This window comes from Mirounga angustirostris, unplaced genomic scaffold, assembly GCF_029215605.1.
Source record: "Mirounga angustirostris isolate CCGP_5_RB_7025 unplaced genomic scaffold, mMirAng1.0.hap1 SCAF_9, whole genome shotgun sequence".
NCBI lineage: Eukaryota > Metazoa > Chordata > Mammalia > Carnivora > Phocidae > Mirounga > Mirounga angustirostris.
This window is the reverse complement of record NW_026991717.1, coordinates 33,942,770-33,964,039: the sequence shown is the minus strand read 5'-3', so window position 1 is coordinate 33,964,039 and position 21,270 is coordinate 33,942,770. Positions and strand designations below refer to the sequence as shown.

The 21,270-nt window shown below is 39.8% G+C and overlaps 1 long non-coding RNA gene across 1 annotated transcript; it reads right to left on the bottom strand.

The window, feature by feature from the left end:
- Nucleotides 1–11,795: 11,795 nt before the first annotated feature.
- On the bottom strand, nt 11,796–13,834 carry LOC123862307 (uncharacterized). The gene is made up of 3 exons (XR_006795189.1): nt 13,616–13,834; nt 13,120–13,171; nt 11,796–12,051 (listed from the first exon to the last, which is right to left on the bottom strand). It is a non-coding gene; the product is annotated as an uncharacterized LOC123862307 (long non-coding RNA).
- Nucleotides 13,835–21,270: the final 7,436 nt, after the last annotated feature.

Below are 21,270 nucleotides of genomic sequence, written 5' to 3'. Positions count from 1 at the left end.
AAGGTGGTATCTCAGTGTGGTTTTGATTTGGATTTCCCTGATGGCTAATGATGATGAACATTTTTTCATGTGTCTGTTAGCCATTTGTATGTCTTCTTCAGAGAAGTGTCTTTTCATATCTTCTGCCCACTTTTTGACTTGGTTATTCGTTTTTTGGGTGTTGAGTTTGAGAAGTTCTTCATAGATCTTAGATACCAGCCCTTTATCTGTAATGTCATTTGCAAATATCTTCTCCCATTCTGTGGGTTGCCTCTTTGTTTTGTTGACTGTTTCCTTTGTGCAGAAGCTTTTTGTCTTGATGAAGTCCCAAAAGTTCATTTTTGCTTTTGTTTCACTAGCTTTTGGAGATGTATCTTGAAAGAAGTTGCTGTGGGCGATGTCAAAGAGGTTACTACCTATGTTCTCCTCTAGGATTTTGATAGATTCCTGTCTCACATTGAGGTCTTTCATCCACGTTGAGTTTATCTTTGTGAATGGTGTTAGAGAATGGTCGAGTTTCATTCTTCTGCATGTGGCTGTCCAATTTCCCCAGCACCATTTATTGAAGAGACTGTCTTTTTTCCATTGCATGTTTTTTCCTGCTTTGTCAAAGATTATTTGACCATAGAGTTGAGGGTCCATATCTGGGTTCTCTATTCTGTTCCATTGGTCTGTATGTCTGTTTTTGTGCCAGTACCATGCTGTCTTGGTGATCACTGATTTGTAATATAGCTTGAAATCGGGCAACGTGATGCCCCCAGCTTTGTTTTTCTTTTTCAACATCTCCTTGGCGATTCGGGGTCTTTTCTGATTCCATACAAATTTTAGGATTGTTTGTTCCAGCACTTTGAAAAATGTCACTGGAATTTTGATCGGGATGGCACTAAAGGTATAGATTGCTCTGGGTAGCATAGACATTTTTAACAATGTTTATTCTTCCGATCCATGAGCATGGAATATTTTTCCATCTTTTTGTGTCTTCTTCAATTTCTTTCATGAGTGTTTTGTAGTTCCTAGAGTATAGATCCTTTACCTCTTTGGTTAGGTTTATTCCGAGGTATCTTATGGTGTTTGGTGCTATTGTAAATGGAATCGTTTCTTTAATTTCTCTTTCTACAGTTGCGTTGTTAGTGTATAAGAAAGCAACTGATTTCTGTGCATTGATTTTGTATCCTGCCACATTACTGAATTGCTGGATGAGTTGTAGTAATTTGGGGGTGGAGTCTTTTGGGTTTTCCACATAAAGTATCATGTCATCTGCAAAAAGAGAGAGTTTGACTTCTTTGCCAATTTGAATACTTTTATTTCTTTTTGTTGTCTGATTGCTGTTGCTAGGACTTCTAGTACTATGTTGAACAATAGTGGTGAGAGTGGGCATCCTTGACGTGTTCCTGATCTTAAGGGAAAGGCTCTCAGCTTTTCCCCATTGAGGATGATATTCACTGTGGGTTTTTCATAGATGGATTTTATGAACTGAGGAATGTTCCCTCTACCCCTATACTCTGGAGAGTTTTAATCAGGAAAGGATGTTGTATTTTGTCAAATGCTTTTTCTGCATCAACTGAGAGGACCTTATGCTTCTTATCCCTCCTCTTATTAATGTGTTCTATCACACTGATTGATTTGCGAATGTGGAACCACCCTTGCATCCCAGGGATAAATCCCACTTGGTCGTGGTGGATGATCCTTTTAATGTATTGTTGGATCCTATTAGCTAGGATTTTGTTGAGGATTTTGGAATCCATATTCATCAGGGATATCGGTCTGAAATTCTCCTTTTTGATGGGGTCTTTGCCTGGTTTGGGGATTAAGGTAATGCTGGCCTCATAGAATGAGTTTGGAAGTTTTCCTTCTGTTTCTATTTTTTGAAACAGCTTCAGTAGAATAGGTATTATTTCTTCTTTGAATGTTTGGTAGAATTCCCCAGGGAATGCATCAGGCCCTGGACTCTTGTTTTTTGGGAGGTTTTCGATCACTGCTTCAATCTTGTTTCTGGTTATTGGCCTATTTAGGTTGTCAATTTCTTCCTGTTTCAGTCTTGGCAGCTTATAGGTTTCCAGGAAGGCCTCCATTTCATCCACATTGCTCAGTTTATTGGCATATAGTTGTTGATAATAATTTCTAATAATTGTTTCTATTTCCTTAGTGTTAGTCGTGATCTCTCCCCTTTCATTCATAATTTTATTAATTTGGGTCCTTTCTCTTTTCTTTTGGATAAGTCTGGCCAGTGGTTTATCGATCTTATTAATTCTTTCAAAGAACCAACTTCTAGTTTCGTTGATCTGATCTACTGTGTTTCTGGTTTCTAATTCATTGATTTCTGCTCTAATTTTAATTATTTCTCTTCTAATGCGTGGCTTAGGCGTCGTTTGTTGCTTTTTCTCTAGTTCTTTAAGGTGTAGAGTTAGTTGGTGAATTCAGGATTTTTCTATTTTTTTGAGTGAGGCTTGGATGGCTATGTATTTCCCCCTTAGGACCGCCTTTGCAGTATCCAATAGGTTTTGGACCGATATGTTTTCATCCTCATTGATTTCCATGAATTGTTTAAGTTCTTCTTTGATTTCTTGGTTGACCCAAACATTCTTGAGCAGAGTGGTCTTTAGCTTCCAAGTGTTTGAATTTCTGCCAAATTTTTTTTGTGATTGAGTTCCAGTTTTAGAGCATTGTGGTCTGAGAATATGCAGGGAATAATCTCAGTCTTTTGGTATCAGTTGAGACCTGATTTGTGACCCAGTATATGGTCTATTCTGGAGAAAGTTCCATGCGCGCTCGAGAAGAATGAGTATTCTGTTGTTTTAGGGTGGAATGTTCTGTAAATATCTATGAGGTCCATCTGGTCCAATGTATCATTCAAAGCTCTTGTTTCCTTGTTGATTTTCTGCTTAGATGATCTGTCCATTGCTGAGAGTGGAGTATTGAGGTCTCCTACAATAACGTATTGTTATCAATATGACTCTTTATTTTGGTTAACAGTTGGCTTATGTAGATGGCTGCTCCCATGTTGGGGGCATAGATATTTACAATTGTTAGATCTTCTTGTTGGATAGACCCTTTAAGAATGATATAGTGTCCTTCTGTGTCTCTTACTACAGACTTTAGTTTAAAATCTAATTTGTCTGATATAAGAATTGCTACCCCAACTTTCTTTTGAGGTCTGCTGGCATGGAAGATGGATCTCCATCTCTTCACTTTCAGTCTGGATGTAACTTTAGGTTCAAAATGAGTCTCTTGTAGACAGCATATGGATGGGTCCTGTCTTTTTATCCAATCTGCAACCCTGTGCCGTTTTATGGGAGCGTTTAGGCCATTCACGTTGAGAGTGATTATTGAAAGATATGAATTAATTGTCATCATGTTGCCTGTGAAGACGTTGTTTTTATAGATTGTCCCTGTAAATTCCTGTTGTATATCACTCTTGAGGTCTTTCTCCTTTTATAGAACCCCCCTTAATATTTCTTGCAGGGCCGGCTTAGTGGTCACATATTCTTTCAGCTTCTGCCAGTCGTGGAAGCTCTGCATCTCTCCATCCATTCTAAATGAAAGCCTTGCCAGATAAAGTATTCTTGGCTGCACATTCTTCTCATTTAGTACCCTGAATATGTCTTGCCAGGCCTTTCTGGCTTGCCAGGTCTCTGTGGATAGGTCTGACATTATTCTGATGTTCCTCCCTCTGTACGTAAGGAATCTCTTCCCCCTAACTGCCCTTAAGATGGTTTCCTTGGTTCTAAGATTTGCAAGTTTTACTATTACATGCTGGGGTGTTGGCCTGTTTTCCTTGATCTTAGGAGGGGTCCTCTCTGCCTCTAGGACTCAAATGTTTGTTTCATTCCCCAGATTAGGGAAGTTCTCAGCTATGATTTGCTCAAATACATCTTCTAGTCCTCTCTCTCTCTCCACCCCCTCCGGGATTCCAATTATTCTGACATTGGAACGCTTCATGGTGTCACTTATTTCTCTGATTCTATTTTCATGGATTCTGAGTTGTTTTTCCCTGGCGTCCTCTTTTCCCTTTTTATCTATTATATTGTCTTCCAGGTCGCTTATTCGCTCTTCTGCCTCAGTTACCCTAGCTGTTAGATTATCTAGATTGGATTGGATCTCATTGATAGCATTTTTAAGTTCTGCCAATTCACCTTTTATTTCTGCCCTTAGAGACTTTATGTTGCCATTAATTGATTTCTCCGTTCTAGCCATTGTCTTCACAATTGCTAGCCTGAATTCCATCTCTGACATCTTGGTTATATCTGCATCCATTTGTAAATCTGCAGCATAAGTCATAATCTCTGAGTTTTTTCTATTTTGGGGGCTCCTCCTCCTAGTCATTCTGTTGATGGGTGTTTGAGGGAATGTATAGAGTCCAAATTATTGACCAGAACCCAAGCAAGATGCACCTGGTTTCTTGGGACCTTAGGGTTGCTGGCCTCTGGTTTTCCCAGCCTGTCTTCTGCAGGAGGGGTCTGCCGCGCTGTTACTCAGGCAACCCTGTTTGGGCGGAGTTGCCTTGCACCCCTGTGGCGGGGGATGGGCTCAGTGGGAACAAGGGCTTTTGTTCTCTGGTGGCTTTCCGCGTCTCTTCCGCGAGTCAGAGCAGAAGAGACCGTTTCCAACCCTCTGCCTCAGAGCAGAGAGACACAGTCTGTTCTTCAGTGAGCTCTCCAGGCCACACCATCTCCATTTCTGTCCGTGCTGAGAGTGGAGTATTGAGGTCTCCTACAATACTCCTGGGTTGTGCACCCCTCTGCAGCGCTCCCAGTCCTGCTTCCACTTTGGGACACTTCTCTGCCCTTTGTGCTTCTATAACCTCCAGCTGCTCCCAGTTCATGCGCGACCCCACCGCTCCGGGATTCCATCCCTGGGGCTGCAGTTCGCAGGTGGACCCAGCCACTTGGGGTTTCTGCCCTGGGGGCTGCCCTAAAGTCCTTTCCCCACTGCTACCGGTCTGCGAGTCTGTGCCCCGTCCGCAGCGCGCGAGGCTGTCCCTCACTGGCGGTGCGGGATCCCCACGGCCAGTCACCTCCCGCTGCCAATTATCCTCGATATCTGCCTGTGGAATCACGGCTCCCCGCTTTGTACCTCAGAACCAACCGCCTGTGATATTCTGTTTGTAGAGATCCAGATCTTCTTACATCTCAGGCTGGTTTTGTGGGTGCTCAGAGTGGTCTGATAGATATCCAGCTCAATTCCGGGGACCAGTTGAAATAGGGTCCCCTACTCCTCCGCCATCTTTCCCCCCTGAAAGAGCAGTAATATTTTGAAAGGAATCTCTCTGAGCAGTAGGTCTCAGTAGTGGGCTTAAAATATTCAGTAAACCATGTTGTAAAAAGATGCGCTGTCATCCAGACTTTGCTGTTCCATTTATAGAACCAGGCAAAGTAGCTTTACCATAATTCTGAAGGGCCCTAGGATTTTTGGACTGGTAAATGAGCATTGACTTCAACTTCAAGTCACCAGCTGCATTAGCCCCTAATAGGAGAGCCAGCCTGTCCTTTGAAGCTTTGAGGCCAGGTATTGACTTCTCCTCTTTAGCTATGAAAGTCTGACATGGCATCTTCTCCTAATAGAAGGCTGTTTCATCTACATTGAAAATCTGTTGTTTAGTGTAGCCACCTTCATTATTATCTGCTTCATTATTATCTATTATAACTTGCTGCTTCACCTTGCACTTTTATGTCATGGAGATGGCTTCTTCCCTTACGCCTCCTGAACCAACCTGTGCGGCTTCAGACTTTTCTTCTGCGGCTTCCTCACCTCTCTCAGCCTTCACAGAATTAAAGAGTGTTAGGGCCTTGCTCTGGATTAGGCTTTGGCTTAAGGGAATGTCGTGGCTGGTTTGATCTTCTATCCAGACTGCTAAAACTTTCTCCATATCAGCAAGAAGACTGTTTTGCTTTCGAATCATTCATGTGTTCACTGGAGTAGGAGTAGCACTGTTAATTTCTTTCAAGAACTTTTCCTTTGCATTCACAACCTGGCTGACTTGTTTGGTGCAAGAGGCCTAGCTTTCAGCCTATCCCCGCTTTCAACATGCCTTCCTCACTAAACTTAATCATTTCTAGCTTTTGATTCAAAGTGAGAGACATGTAACTCTTTCATATGAACACTTAGAGGCCATTGTAGGGTTATTACTTGGCCTAATTTCAATATTGTTGTGCCTCAGGGAATAGGGAGACCTGTGGAGAGAGAGAGTCAGGGGAATTGCCAGAGGGTGGAGCCCTCAGAACACACACATTTATTGATTATGTTTGCCCTCATAGGCACAGTTCATGGTGCCCTAAAACAATTACAATAGAAACATCAAAGATTCCTGATCACAGATCAGCATAACAAATGTAATAATAATGAAAAAGTTTGAAATATTGCAAAAATTGCCAAAACGTGACACAGAAGCATGAAGGGAGTAAATGCTGTTGGAAAAATGACGCCAATAGTCTTGCTCAATGCAGGGTTGTCACAAATCTTCAATTTGTAAAAAACAATATCTGAGAAGTTCAATAACGTGAGGCACAATAAAATGGGGGATGCCTGTATTTCAAAAGACTACAAATAACATCTGGTACCATTCTCCACCCAAGGCTATGTTACCCTTCATGGCATACAAATAACATCTGATACCATTCTCCACCCAAGGCTATGTTACCCTTCATGGCATTCATTGTGGTCTTCCATCTCTTACCGGGCTCTTTCAGTGGGATGATCCCCAGTCACTCCAACTAAAAATTCAACCTCTCATGCACCCTGACATTTTACATCCCATGTTTCTGCTTTATTTTCTCTCTAGCACTCTTTGCCATTTACCAAGCCTTACATTTTGCTTATTTATCTTATTTTTTGTCCTCCCCACTAGAATAATTTCTGTGAAAAGAAGCATTTTTGTTCATTTTGTTCATTTCTATAACCCCAGTGCCTAGAATAGTATCTGGCACATAGGTGCACAGTAAAAATGTGTTCAATAGCTGAATGCATGCATGAGTGAAGGAATTCCAGATAGGTAGGGATCTAGCGGCTGTGGACAGGGAGCTCTTTCCTTCATCGGGCCAATTTGCCCTTCTAAGACACTTAGCAGATCATTAGATGAGGCAGTGTCAGGGCTCCAAAGTCCTCACTCAGAGCCCCCTGCGTCTGTTTGGTAATTTTAGACTCTTGGGTGATAATTGGGATGGTTGGTTAGCTAGGAGTCAGGAATAAGAGTCGGGATGCTCTGGGGCTGCCACTGACCTGTGGGGTCATCTTGAGAACTTTGTTCCATGTCTCCCTGGGCCCCATTGCTCCCTGACCTCGGCCTCCTTCACTTGTCAGGAAAGCAGTTGCTTTCTCTCCTGGCCTCTATCTCCTCTGTCTGGGCTGTGGGGAATTAAAGAAGGAAAGTTTCAACATCACTTTGAACTCTATTGAGGGTGCCAGCTAAGCCGAGGACGTTATTAGTAAAAAAGACAATTCCTTTGAAAATGGAAATTGCCGCATCACACAATCTCCCAACCAGGGGGTGGAATTAATGAGGAATTTGCTCAAGATTCACAACGTCAAAATGATCTTCCAGGTGGCCAAAGGACATTTACACTTCAATCAGAAATCCCTTTGTAGAACGTAAGAGGGGAGGGTTTAATTTTCTGAGATCACAAATGGCCATCCCCTTCCAGAGAAGAAGAGAGCCCGTGATAAAGACCTCCTCGTATCTGCGAACTCTCCAGCTAATTAGAAAACTGAATCTAATTTCACGGATTTCAGCTCCAATTAATTTATTCTGAGCTTGTTGGTAATGAAGCTGTGTGTTTGCTTCTTAAGAAGAAAACATCAGAGAGGAAAAGAATGGGTGTGAGGCTGAAATATTTATTCCCTCACAGCCATTCTGTTAATTGAGGAAATAATGTATGATTTAATATATATTACAGCATTACCAAGGCATCACTTTCTTTAGCCACTAAAAGAGCCCTGTGTGGTTAGCCCATAATGGGGAGCATATTTTAACATGACTAAAACACAAACTTACTGGGGTCACTGAACCACAGGTCACAAGAGCGCCTTTGGTGTCAATCAATATGGGTGTAATTGTTTCCAGACACTCGGTCTGATCATGGTCACCCATCCCCTTGTCAGCACACACATTTTCCTGGAATGAATGGCAGGTTTTCCTTGGGAGCGAAAGTTCCAGCCACGGCTGATGTTGAGGACTCTAACATCTACCTCTCCTGAAACAATGGTTGAGGTGCGCCGGGCTCTGGAATTTCACATTTCTGTCTCCAGCGAGACCACACTGCCTACTGTTGTCTGTGTACCTGGAGTGTTTCTGGAACTGAACTTTTCTCATCTCCAGGTCAACGTCTCCATTTTGCTTCAGTTAATGCCAAGTTTATCCAGATATTGTTGATACTAGCCTGCTTCAGAATTCTGCATTTATTTGAACACGTACCTACCTTTACTAATCTCTACTATGTAACTCTGAGCAGTTACTACTCTGAGTAATACCCGAGCACCTAAAAGAGCTTTGTCCTGGGATGACTGCAGAGGTCTATGGAGGAAGACTCAGGCTAGTCCCCAGTGCCTGAAGTTTCCTATCAGGCTGGTTAATAAGATAGACATGTGGGAATAGGATGTACAGAATATGCCACTTCTTTTTAAAGCCTGCATTATGATCGCAAATACATAATTATTTATAATAATTCTTTGTTTAAGGGCGCCTGGGTGGCTCAGTCAGTTAAGCGACTGACTCTTGATTTTGGTTCAGGTCATGATCTTGGGGTCATGAGATCAAGCCCCACATTGGGCTCTAGGATAAGCAGTGAGTCTGCTTGGGATTCTCTCCCTCTGCCCCTCCCCCCTGTCATGGGCGTGCACGTGGGTGTGCTCTCTCTCTCTCTCAAATAAATAAATAAAATCTTAAAAAAATTCTTTGTTTAAGATTGTCTTCCATAGATTCTAAAATGCTTATCTGTCTTGTTTAAAGTACAGTTGCCTGGAACATGGGAGATACCCAATAAATATTTGTTGAATGTTACAGGAAAAGTTACCAAGTAGAAATGAGAAAAGGTAAGGATCTGTAGCTGACCCTGTTGGCCACTTCCTAGTCATTTATTTACTCCCTCTTTCTTTTTTCTCAGCCTTGGTGGATGCTGTAAGCTGTCTCATCCACCTCCCATTCCAACTGCTATAAACAACATTTCCCAGCAAGCTTGCAGCGGGGTTCTGCAGGTGGTTCAGATCCTGCTGGGTAAAACCTGGATATGGATAAGAGCAGGAGGCAGTGGAGGGTGGTGGTGCAGGGGGTACTGCACAAAAACTGACTGGATGTCCTGATGTAGCACTTTGTATTTTCTGAGAGGGGCCATGGTCAATCAGTTCTCATGTGCTTTTCCAGAACTTGCCACTGCCCCAGTAAGTTAGATTACATTTCCCCTCTCCTTGAAGCTGGGTGGGACCTTGTGGATGCTTCAAGGGATAGAATATGATAGAAGCAACACTACATGGCTGAGACTGGGTCATGAAAGGAGATACGACTTCCATCTGGTTTCTCCCTATCTCTTTCTCTGTCTCTGCCTCTTTCTCTCCATCTCTCTCTCTCTCTTTCTCTCAGCACTTGCCCTTGGAATGCAGACTCTATGGTATGAGGAAGCCCTGGCCACGTGGAGAGGCCACAATGGGACAAGAGGGGATGTCTGCAGGGGAACTTTTGGGAAAGGTTTCCTCACTTTTAATAAATAGCCCTAGGAAGAGATGGTTTCTCTTCTTCACCCAGCTGTGATGCATGGAAGCTTCTGTGGCCATCTTGTTACTGGCGAACACATAGAGAGGGGCAGTTCACAGAAAACCACAGAGAGAAAAGTTGGAGTATGGAAGTACCTGCCTGGAGTCCTGTCTTCCCATCTCTGGACTCCCTTACATGCTAAAGCTACTCTGAGTTGAGGCTTCCTGTTACTTGTAGCTGAAAGCATCCCAACTGATTTAGGATTTGTTCCTTGATGATTGTAGTTAATTCCTGCCCTCTTTGTGCATTCTGGGGCCCAGAAACATAGAAAGTCCAGTGGGTCAGTGGGGGTAGACCTGTGCCCTGGAAGTCAAATCTACAACTGGGGTTTGCATACATTTTCTAGAAGTCTTCATAATTTCAGCAGGACCTATTTTGTCCTTTCTCCTGAGATAACCTCTGTGAGCTGAGCCTCCTTTGTACTTTAGATATCATTCCCTGGGATTGAGAAGTAAAGAAGAAGGCAGGGAAGGGGATGACAGAACAAAAAAACCTCCCTAAAAACAAAATGAAACGAAAACCTTACATTTCCCAGCCTAGTTCTGGCCAATAAGACATAAATGAAAGGTTTCTAAGAAATTTTTGCTTTCCTTTCTTCCTGCCTAAATCATGATGACTAGAGCTGCAGCAGCCATTTTGTGACCATGAGGGAAAGGCCAAGAGAAAAGACTGCAGATCTGATATCTTTGAACCACTAATACAATACCACTACCTATCTCTGTGGTTGTGGGGGGGAAAATAAAAATAAACTCTTACACATTTAAGTTCTATCTCTGTTATTGTTGACTGAATCCAAGTTCTAAATGATAAAGCCCTTTTGCCTGCAGCCTGGGGCTGGGGCAGGTAGCTGAGGACATGAGTGTTTAATATCTTCTTTCTGTCTCTCTCTCTCTCTCCTATTTTCCCTTCATCTCTCCTCTCTTCCATTTCTTCCTTCCCTATTGGGCCTGTACTATGCACCAAACTCTGGGCCATGCACTCACTGGGAGAGGGGAATGAAACTTTGGGCAGCCTTAGGGAGAGCCTGCCACCTGCTCTGTGTGGTGATCTTATTGCTAGAGATAAGCCTGGGTCTCAGAGGTGCTTTCTAAAACTCCCATCTCTGTGTGTGGATTCTTTCTTCTTAGGGAGACAAGAGGTGGAGAGGAAGAGGATAAATCTCTAAATCAGACAGACTTGGGTTTGAATCCCGGATCTGCCACCTGTTGGGTGTGAGATCTCAGGTAAATCACTGAGCACAAGTATGAGCTCTTCTGTGCAATGAGTTGTTGCAGGGATTAAATGACACAGCAGTAGCTCGCTTGTGGTGGGTGCTTACTCTGAGCCAAATGAGGCTCAAATGAGAGTTACATTAATAAGAAGAAGGAGGAGGGAATAGATATTGAGTAGACTTCTGGCAGTCTCTGCCAAGAATGAGAAAATAGGACCTAATTCCCGATTTCCTGTTGAACCAGAGCAGTCCTCCCAGATCTGAGGATAGCTTGCATGCTCTCTTAGGCTCAGCTTTGCTGTGGGAGTGAGAAGCTTCCCCTGTCTTTGCCCCTCCCCCAGCCATGACTCAGGAGAAGCTATCCTCACTCAGTGAGTGTGCTCAGGGCCCCATGATTCCAGCAAGATGGTTGGAGAATATCCATGTGTCTGAAGACAGCTGGACCACAGCCTCCTCACTCTAGCTGCACACTTGTTAGAAGCTATAGTTAGAACAGTAAATCTTGGGGGCAAGGAAGAGAGAGAAGCCAAAGGAGAAAAGAAAAAAAAGGGAAGACACAGTCCAGAAAAGTGGGATGTTGCTTCTGTGCAGCAAAGCCAGTGTTCTCTGGGCTGGTCCTTAAGAAGAATGAATGACCTGTGGATGCTCATGGGGGCCAGCTTGGAATTATAGCTGGCATGGTTTGGGGAGCTGTAAACTCTGCCTGTGCTGGCACAAAGGCCTGTCCTGAGAAGCCCTGAAAAAGCCCTCTATAACTGGGGCTCCTGAACCTTTCGATTGTGACATCCACAGGCAGGATACATAGCTTTGTGCTCTCCCTTGCCCTCGAGTTGCCATTAGGGAAAAAAACTCAAGAAAAGGAAGAAATAAAACAAGTTGAATTTATTATGTTGCTAGCAATAGAAATGATTCACTTTTTAGTTACTTTAGAAAAATGTGAACATGCCTAATAGATTTTTCTACTATAAACAATTTCCTAAAAACTGAAAAATAACTCAGTTTTATTTTACTTAGTAACATAGCCCATATTCACAAGCAGCCTTCACACATGACATGTTCCTCCATAAACAATAGGGATGGGAGTGATTCATATCTGAACACCAAACTTCTGTGGTCTTGGAGCCTATTATAGGAAAATTATAAGTTAAAAATTATTGATGCAAATCTGGATCACTATAGACTGTGAAATTAACCTAACAACCCACAAAAAGCTAAGTGGATAATGTTAAAGCTGTACTAAAAGAGACCTTTGTAATAAAAATAGCGAGGCCATCAGTAATGAAAAAACACAGTCAGTTCAGGGTAACACTGATGTACTGACCACACATCCTTCCGAAAATTGTGAAATTCTAACCATCTGCAAGTGTGCATGCAGGGGAAGAGTTTGATAACATTGCTAAGTGTTGCATGGCAGCCAGACTTCTTAGTAAAGGACACAGTCAGAGTCCTGGGTCATTTCAGTTTATGAATAGCACTTTTTACCAAACTTCCCTGACTCACTCACTAGGTTACTAGTAAGTAACTCTTAGTTGTTCCAAAATATGAGAATCTATAGAAAGAAGCATGAGTCACTTGACTGTAGGAATTGAAGAAAGACTTTGCATTCTTGGGTCACCCTGGCCCATTGGGGGAGCCCCTGTGGCCTGGCAGGGAGCCTCAGGCCACTTGTGGAAACTGCTTTAACAAGCAAGTCTCACCTACTGGAAGGCATTTCTCTGGCAAGGGTCTCTTTCCTGTGTGGTGCAGTATCACCAAAAGTTTCCTCTCCACTAGAGTATGGACTTCCATTAGCACACAAACAGGCTGCAGTGACTCCCACCTTAGAACTTACCTCTCCCTTGACTTACAGCTTCTGCTGCGGCTACACAATTCCCTCCTTGCTGCTGCAACAAAACTCCTCAAAAGAGTTGTCTATATCAGTTTCCCTGGTTCTTCTGCCATCACTCCTGAACTATTCCAAGAGCCTTCTGTCCCCATCATTTCACTGAGACAGCCTTCGACAAGGTTGGCAGTGACTTCCATAATGGGTGCCCCTATCATTCTTGTTAGCGTTATCAGTAGGGGAATCAACTCTCTATATGTCTGGAACTTTCTCAGATTTTAAAACGGAAAGTCCCACATGCCAGGAACCACCTCAGTCCTGGGTAAATCCAGATGGTAAGTTGTCCTAAATTGATGATTTCCATGTTACCCAAATCCACTGATGAATTCTTAGTCCTCTTCTTGGTTGACCTCACAGCAACCTTTAAAAAAAAACAGCTTCATTGAAATTTAATTTGCATATAATGAATGGCACATTTTGGAAGTGTATAAATTAACAAGTTTTGACATATTTATACATCCATGAAACCATCATAACACTTAAGATAATGAACGTATCCATCACTCCTCAAAGTTTCTTTGTGCCCATTTGCAATCCTCCTCTCCTGCCTCTCACACCTGCCCTCCACCCCCAAGCTACAAATGTATTAGTTATTTATTGTTGTGTAACAAATAACCCTACCACTAACCAGCTTAAAACAACAATTTATCATCTCTCATTTTCTGGAGGTCAGGAATCTGGGCACAACTTGCCTGAGTGCCTCTGCCAAAAGGTCTCTCCCAAGGTTGTAACCAATGTGTTGTCCAGGGCTGTGGTCTCATCTGACAGCTGGACCAGGGGAAGATCCACATCCAAGCTCACTTACATGGTTTTGGCAGGATTCAGTTCCTCATAAGCTGTTGAACCAGAGACTTCAGATTCTTATTAGCTCTTGTCTGGAGGCCTCACTGAGTTCCTTGCCTCTTGTCTGGAGGCCTCACTGAGTTCCTTGTCCTCTCCTTAGGGCAGCTCAACATGGCAGCTGATTTCATGAGAGAGAGAGAGAGAGAGAGGCAGAGAGAGAGAGAGAGACAGAGAGAGAGAGACAGAGAGCATGGTAGAGAAAGTAAGCAAGCTGGAAGTTACCATCTCTTTATAACCTAATCTCAGAAGTGAAATCTCATCATTTTTGCCATATTTTGTTCATTTATAGTGAGTCACTAGGTCTAGCCTATTCTCTAGGGGAAGGAATTACACAAGGGTGTAAATACTAGGATGCAGCAATCACAGGGAGCCATTTAGAGACTGCCTATCATACAAGGCAATCATTGATCTGCTTTCTGTCACTATAGGTTAGTTTGCATTTTCTAGGATTTTATGTAAATAAGAAATCTTTCAACTTTCACTCAGCATAATTATGTTGAGATTTATGTATGTTGCATCTATCAACAGTCCTTTTTTTTTAATTACTGAGGAGTATTCCATTTTGTGGATATACCACAATTTGTTTATTCATTCACATGTTGATGGACATTTGAGTAATTTAGTTTTTGGCTATTACAAATAAATTTGTTATGAACATTTATCTATAAGCCTTTGTATAGAGATATGCTTTCATTCTCTTGAGTGACTATTTAGAATTGAAAAGGCTGGAACATTTGGTAGCTACATATTTACCTTTAAAAAAAATAACAAGCTCTTTACACAAAGTGGTTGCACTATTTTACAATCCCACTGGCAATCCTTGGTATAGGCAGTCTTTTTTACTTTAGCAATTTAAATAGCTGTGTAGTGATATCTTACTGTGGTTTTAATTTGCACTTACCTAATGATTAATGATGTTGAAAATCTTCTTGTGACTATTTGCTCTCCATATGTATTCTTTGGTGAAGTGTTTTTTCAATTCTTTTGCCTCTTTTTGGTTAGGTTGTTTGTTTTCTTATTTAGTTTTGAGAGCTCTTTGTGTATTCCAAACACATGTCCTTAGCAGGTACATGATTTGAAGATACTGTCTTTCAGTCTGTGGTTTACCTGTTATTCTTTTAACAGCATCTTCAAAGAGCAGAAATTTTGATGAAGTCCAATTTATCAATTTTTCTTTTACAGATTGTACCTTTGGTGTCATACCTAAAAAATCTTTGCCTAATCTAAGGTCACTAAGATTTTATCCTATGTTTTCTTCTAGAAGTTTTATAGTTTTAGTGTTTATATTTTGATCCATGATTCATTTTGAGTTAATTTTGTAAATGAAGTTCATGTTCTTGCAAATACAGAGCCATTGGTCCTGTATCATTTCCTCCACTGAATTGCCTTTGTACCATTGCTAGCTTCTACCTTTTTGTTTCAGTGATTTATTTGTCTGTCTTTACAGCAATGCTTATCTTGATAACTATATAGTAAGTCTTAAAATTAGTCAGTGTTAGTCCTCCCATTTCTTTCTTCTCTTACATATTTGTTCAGCTCTTCTAGATCTGTTGTATTTCAATATGAATTTTAGAACCAGCTTGTCAATTTCTATAAAAAATGCTGCTGGTATTTTGATTGGGATTGCATTGAATCTATAAAAAATTTTGGGAAAAATTAATGCCTTATTGAATCAACCAACTCATGAGCACAGTGTATCTCTCCATTTTTTTTAGGTCTTCTTTAAATTTTTTAGCAATGTTTTGTAGTTTCAGTGTTTAGGTCTCTTACATCTTTTGTCAGATTTTTTCCCTAAGTATTTCATATTTGGTTATGCTACTGTAAATGGTATTTTCAACTTCTGTTTGATCATTGCTGGTATCTAGAAATATAATTGATTTTGGTTTATTGATCGTGTATCCTGTAACTTTGCAAACTTACTTATTGATTCTAATAGCTTTTTTGGGGGTAAATTCCATTAGATTTTCTACATAGGAGATCACATCATCTGTGAATAAAGGCTGGGTGCCCTTTGCTTCTTTTCTTTGCCTAAATTGCCCTGGCTAGAACCTCCAATATAATGATGGGAAGTATTAAGAACAGGCAGCCTTGCCTTCTTGTTCTTAGGGGGAGAGCATTCTGTTTATCACCATTAAATGATATTAGCTGTAGGTTTTCCATAGATCTTTTTTTTATCAAGTTGAAAACCTCTCTTCTCCAATTTGCTGAAAGTTTTTTTTTTTTTTTTTTTTTTAATTCCAGTATAGTTAACATACAGCGTTAAATTAGCTTTAGGGATACAATACAGTGATTCAACAATTCTATACATTACTCAGACTCATGATAAGTGTACTCTTTACTCCTTTTCACCTGTTTCATCCACCCCCCCACCCCCCTCCCCTCTGGTAATTATCAGTCTGTTCTCTATAGTTTAGAGTCTGTTTTTTGGTTTGTCTCTTTTTTTCTTTGTTTGGTTGTTTTGTTTCTTAAATTCCACATATGAGTGAAATCACTTGGTATTTGTCTTTCTCTGACTTACTTGACTTAGGTTTATACTCTCTAGCTCCAACATGTTGTTGCCAATGGCAAGATTTCATTCTTTTTTATGGCTGAATAATATTTCACTGTATACATATACACCACATCTTCTTTATCCATCCATCTATCGATGGACACTTGGGATGCTTCCATAATTTTAAATAATTTTGCAATAAACATAGGGGTGCATATATCTTTTTGAACTAGTGTTTCTGTATTTTGGGGGTAAATACCCAGTAGTGGAATTACTAGATCATATGGTAATTCTATTTTTAATTTTTTGAGGAACCTCCGTACTTCTTCCATAGTGGCTGCACTAGTTTGCATTCCCATCAATAGTGCTAGAGGGTTCCTTTTTCTCCGCATCCTTGTAAAAACTTGTTGTTTCTTGTGTTTTTGATTTTAGCCATTCTGACAGGTGTGAGGGGATAGCTCATTGTGGTTTTAATTTGCATTTCCCTGATGATGAGTGATGTTGAGCATCTTTTCATGTGTCTGTTGGCCATCTGTATGTCTTTGGAGAAATGTCTATTCATGTCTTCTGCCCACTTTTTAATTGGATTATTTGTTTTTTTGGTGTTGAATTGTATAAGTTCTTTATATATTTTGGATATTAACCCTTTATCAGGTATGTCATTTGCAAATATCTTTGCCCATTCTATAGGTTATCTTTTAGTTTTATTGGTTGTTTCTTTTTCTGTGCAGAAGTTTTTATTTTGATGTAGTCCCGCCGTTAGTTTATTTTTGTTTTTGTTTCTCTTGCCTCAGGAGACATAGCTTGAAAAATATTGCTATGGCCAATGTCAGAGAAGTTACTGTCTGTGCTCTCTCCTAGGATTTTTATGGTTTCAAGTCTCAAATTTAGGTCTTTAATCCATTTTGAGTTAATTTTTGTGTATGGTGTAAGAAAGTGGTCCAGTTTCATTCTTTTGCATGTAGCCATCCAATTTTTCCAATACCATTTGTTGAAGAGACTTTTTCCCTTTGCATATACTTGCCTCCCTTGTCCAGGATTAATTGACTATATAATTGTGGGTTTATTTCTGGGCTCTCTATTCTGTTCTGTTAATCTATGTGTCTATTTTTGTGCCTACCATAATGTTTTGATTACTAGAGCTTTGTAGTTTATCCTGAAATCTGGGCTTGTGATACCTCCAGTTTTGTTCTTCTTTTTCAAGATTCAGGGTCTTTTGTGGTTCCATACGAATGTTAGTATTATTTGTTCTAGTTCTGTGAGAAATGCTGTTGGTATTTTGATAGGAATTGCATTAACTCTGTGGATTGCTCTGGGTAGTAGGGACATTTTAATGATATTTGTTCTTCCAATTCATGAGCATGGAATATCTTTCCATTTGTCTGTGTCATCTTCAATTTCTTTCATCAGTGTTTTATGGTTTTCAGATATAGGTCTTTCATTTCCTTGGTTAAGTTTATTCCTAGGTAGCTTATTATTTTTGGTGCAATTATAAATGGGATTGTTTTCTTAAATCTCTTTCTACTACTTCATTGTTAGTGTTTAGAAATGCAATGGATTTATGTATATTGATTTGGTATCCTGTGACCTTACTGAATTTATCTATCAGTTCTGGTAGTTTTTTTGGTGGAGTCTTTGGGTTTTCTATATGTAGTATCATGTCATCTGCAAATAGCGAAAGTTTTACTTCTTCCTTATCAATTTGGATGGCTTTTGTTTTCTTGACAGATTGCTGTGGCTAAGACTTCAGTACTATTTTGAATAAAATAGTGACAGTGGACATCCTTGTCTTGTTCCTGATTTTAGGGGAAAACCTCTCAGTTTTTTACCATTGAGTATGATGTTAGCTGTGGGTTTTTCATAGGTAGCCTTTATTATGTTGAGGTATGTTCCCTCTCAACATACTTTTTTTTTTTTTCATGAATGGATGTTGTTATTTGTCAAATGCTTTTTCTGCATCTATTGAAATGACCATATGGTTTTTATTCTTTCTCTTGTTGATGTGTATCACATATTGATTTGCAAATATTGAACCATCCTTGTAATCCAGGAATAAATTCCACTTTATCATGGTAGTGATTTTTTTTTTAAAGATTTTATTTATTTATTTATTTATTTATTTATTTATTTATTTACTTATTTATTTATTTATTTCCCAGAGAGAGAGATAGCGAGAGCAGGAACATAAGCAGGGGGAGTGGGAGAGGGAGAAGCAGGCTTCCCTCCGAGCAGGGAGCCCGATGTGGGGCTTGATCCCAGGACCCTGGGATCATGACCTGAGCTGAAGGCAGACACTTAAAGACTGAGCCACCCAGGCGCCCCTCATGGTAGTGATTTTTAAAATATATTGTTGGATTCAGTTTGCTAATATTTTGTTGAGGATTTTTGTATCTGTTTTCATCAGAGATATTGGCTTTGTAGTTTTCTTTTTTTGTGGTGTCTTTATCTAGTTTTGGTATCACGGTAATGCTGGCCTTGTAGAATGAATTTGGAAGTTTCTCTTCCTCTTCTATTTTATGGAATAGTTTGAGAAGAATAGGTGTTAACTTTTCTTTAAATATTTGGTAGAATTCACCCATGAAGCCATCTGGTCCCAGACTTTTGTTTTTGGGAGTTTTTTGATTACTGATTCAATTTCCTTGCCGGTAACTGATTTGTTCAAAGTTTCTATTTCTTTCTGCTTTAGTTTTGGTAGGTATTAGGTTTCTAGGAATTTATCCATTTCTTCTAGTTTTTCCAGTTTATTGGCATGCAATTTTTCATAATATTCTCTTATAATCTTTTGTATTTCTGTGGTATCAGTTGTTATTTTTCCTCTTTCATTTCTAATTTTGTTTGTTTGAGTTCTCTTTTTCTCTCTCTCTCTCATATAAGTCTGGCTAAAGGTTTATCAGTTTTGTCGATCTTTTCAAAGAACCAGCTCCTGGTTTCATTGCTCTGTTCTAATTTGTTTTGTTTTGTTTTTAGTTTCTATTTCATTTGTTTCTCCTCTAATCTTTATTTAGTATGTATGTATGTATTTATTCATTTATTTAAAATAGGCTCCACACTGGGTGTGGAGTTCAGTGTGGGGCTTGGACTCATGACCCTGAGATCAAGACATGAGCTGAGATCAACGGTTGCTTAAACTGAGCCACCAGGCAACCCTACTCTAATCTTTATTATTTCCTTCCCTCTACTGGTATTGCATTTTGTTTCATCTTCTAGCTCCTTTAGGTGTAATGTTAGGTTGTTTATTTGAGATTTTTGTTGCTTCTTGAGATAGGCCTGTTTTGCTATAAACTTCCCTCTTAGAACTGCTTTTGCTGCATCCCCAAATCTTAGGACTGTTGTGTTTTCATTTTCATTTGTCTCCATATGTTTTTTGATTTCCTCTTTGATTTCTTGGTTGACTCATTCATTGTTTAGTAGCATGTTATTTAATCTCCATGTAGTTGTGTTATTTCCAGATTTTTTCTTGTGGTTGATTTCTAGTTTCATAGCGTTGTGGTTGGAAAAGATGCATGGTATGACATCATTCTTTTTCAATTTGTTGAGACTTGTTTTGTGGTTTAACATGTGATCTATTCTGGAGAATGTTCCAAGAGCACTTGAAAAGTGTGTATTCTCCTGTTTTAGGATGGAATATTCTGAATATATTTGTTAGATCCATCTGGTCCAGTGTGTCATTCAAAGTCATTGTTTCCTTGTTGATTCTCTGTTTGAATGATCTATCCACTGATGTAAGTAATGTGTTAAAGTCCCCTGCTATTATTGTATTACTATCAATTACTTCCTTTATGTTTGTTATTAGCTGATTTGTGTATTTAGTTGCTCCCATGTTGGGTGCACAAATATTTGCAATTGTTATGCCTTCTTGGATTGTTCCCTTTATGGTTATATAGTGTCCTTCTTTGTCTCTTGTTACACTCTTTGTTTTAAAGTCTATTTTGTCTGATATAAGTATTAGTACCCTGTTTTCTTTTCACTTCCATTTGCCTGATCAATATTTTCCCATCATCTCATTTTCAATCTGCATGTGTTTGTAAGTCTGATATGAGTCTCTTGTAGACAGCATATAGATGGGTCTTGTTTTCTTTATCCATTTCATCACCCTATGTCTTTTGATTGGAGCATTTAGTCCATTCATAGTCAAAGTAATTAGCAATAGGTATGTACTTATTGTCGTTTTGTAACTTGTTTTATGGTTGTTTTTGTAGTTCTTCTCTGCTCCTTTCTTCTCTTGCTCTCTTCTCTCACAGTTTGCTGGCTTTCTTTAGTGATACAGTTGGATTCCTGTCTTTTTAATTTTTTTTACATATCTGTAACTGATTTTTGATTTGTAGTTACCATCAGGTTTATATATGACATCTTATGCATATAGCAATCTATATTAAGTTGATGGTTGTGTAAGTTTGAACCCCATCCTTATTCTTCTCCCTGCCAGGTTTTAGATATATGGTGTCATACTTTATATCCTTTTATTTTGTGAATTCCTCGACTTATTTTTATAGATATACTTAATTTTACTGTGCTTGTGTTTCCTACTTTTCTTACTCCTACTTATGGTCTTTCCTTTTCACTCAAACATCCCCTTCAACATTTCTTTTAGAGCTGACTTAGTGGTTATGAATTCCTTTAACTTTTGTTTGTGAAATTCTTTCTCTCTCCTTCTATTTGGAATGATAGTCTTGCTGGATAGAATATTCTTGGTTGCAGAATATTCTTTCTTTCACTACATTGAATATATCATGCCACTCTCTTCTGGCCTGCAAAGTTTCTGCTGAAAAATCAGCTGATCATCTTATGGGTTTCCCTTGTATGTTACCATTTTCTGTTGCTGCCTTAAAAAAAAAAAAAAGATTTATTTATTATTTTAAGAGAGAAGAGAGAGTGGGGAGAGGGACAAAGAGAGAGAGAATCTCAAGCATACTCCCTGCTGGGCATGGGGCCCAACGCAGGGCTTGATCTTATGACCCTGAGATCATCACCTGAACTGACATAAAGAGTCAGACACTTAACTGATTGAGCCACCCAGGTGCCCCCTTTTGCTGCATTATTTATTTATTTATTTATATTTTTTAAAGATTCTATTTATTTATTTGAGAGAGAGAGAGCATGAGCAGGGGGTGGTACAGAGGGAGAGG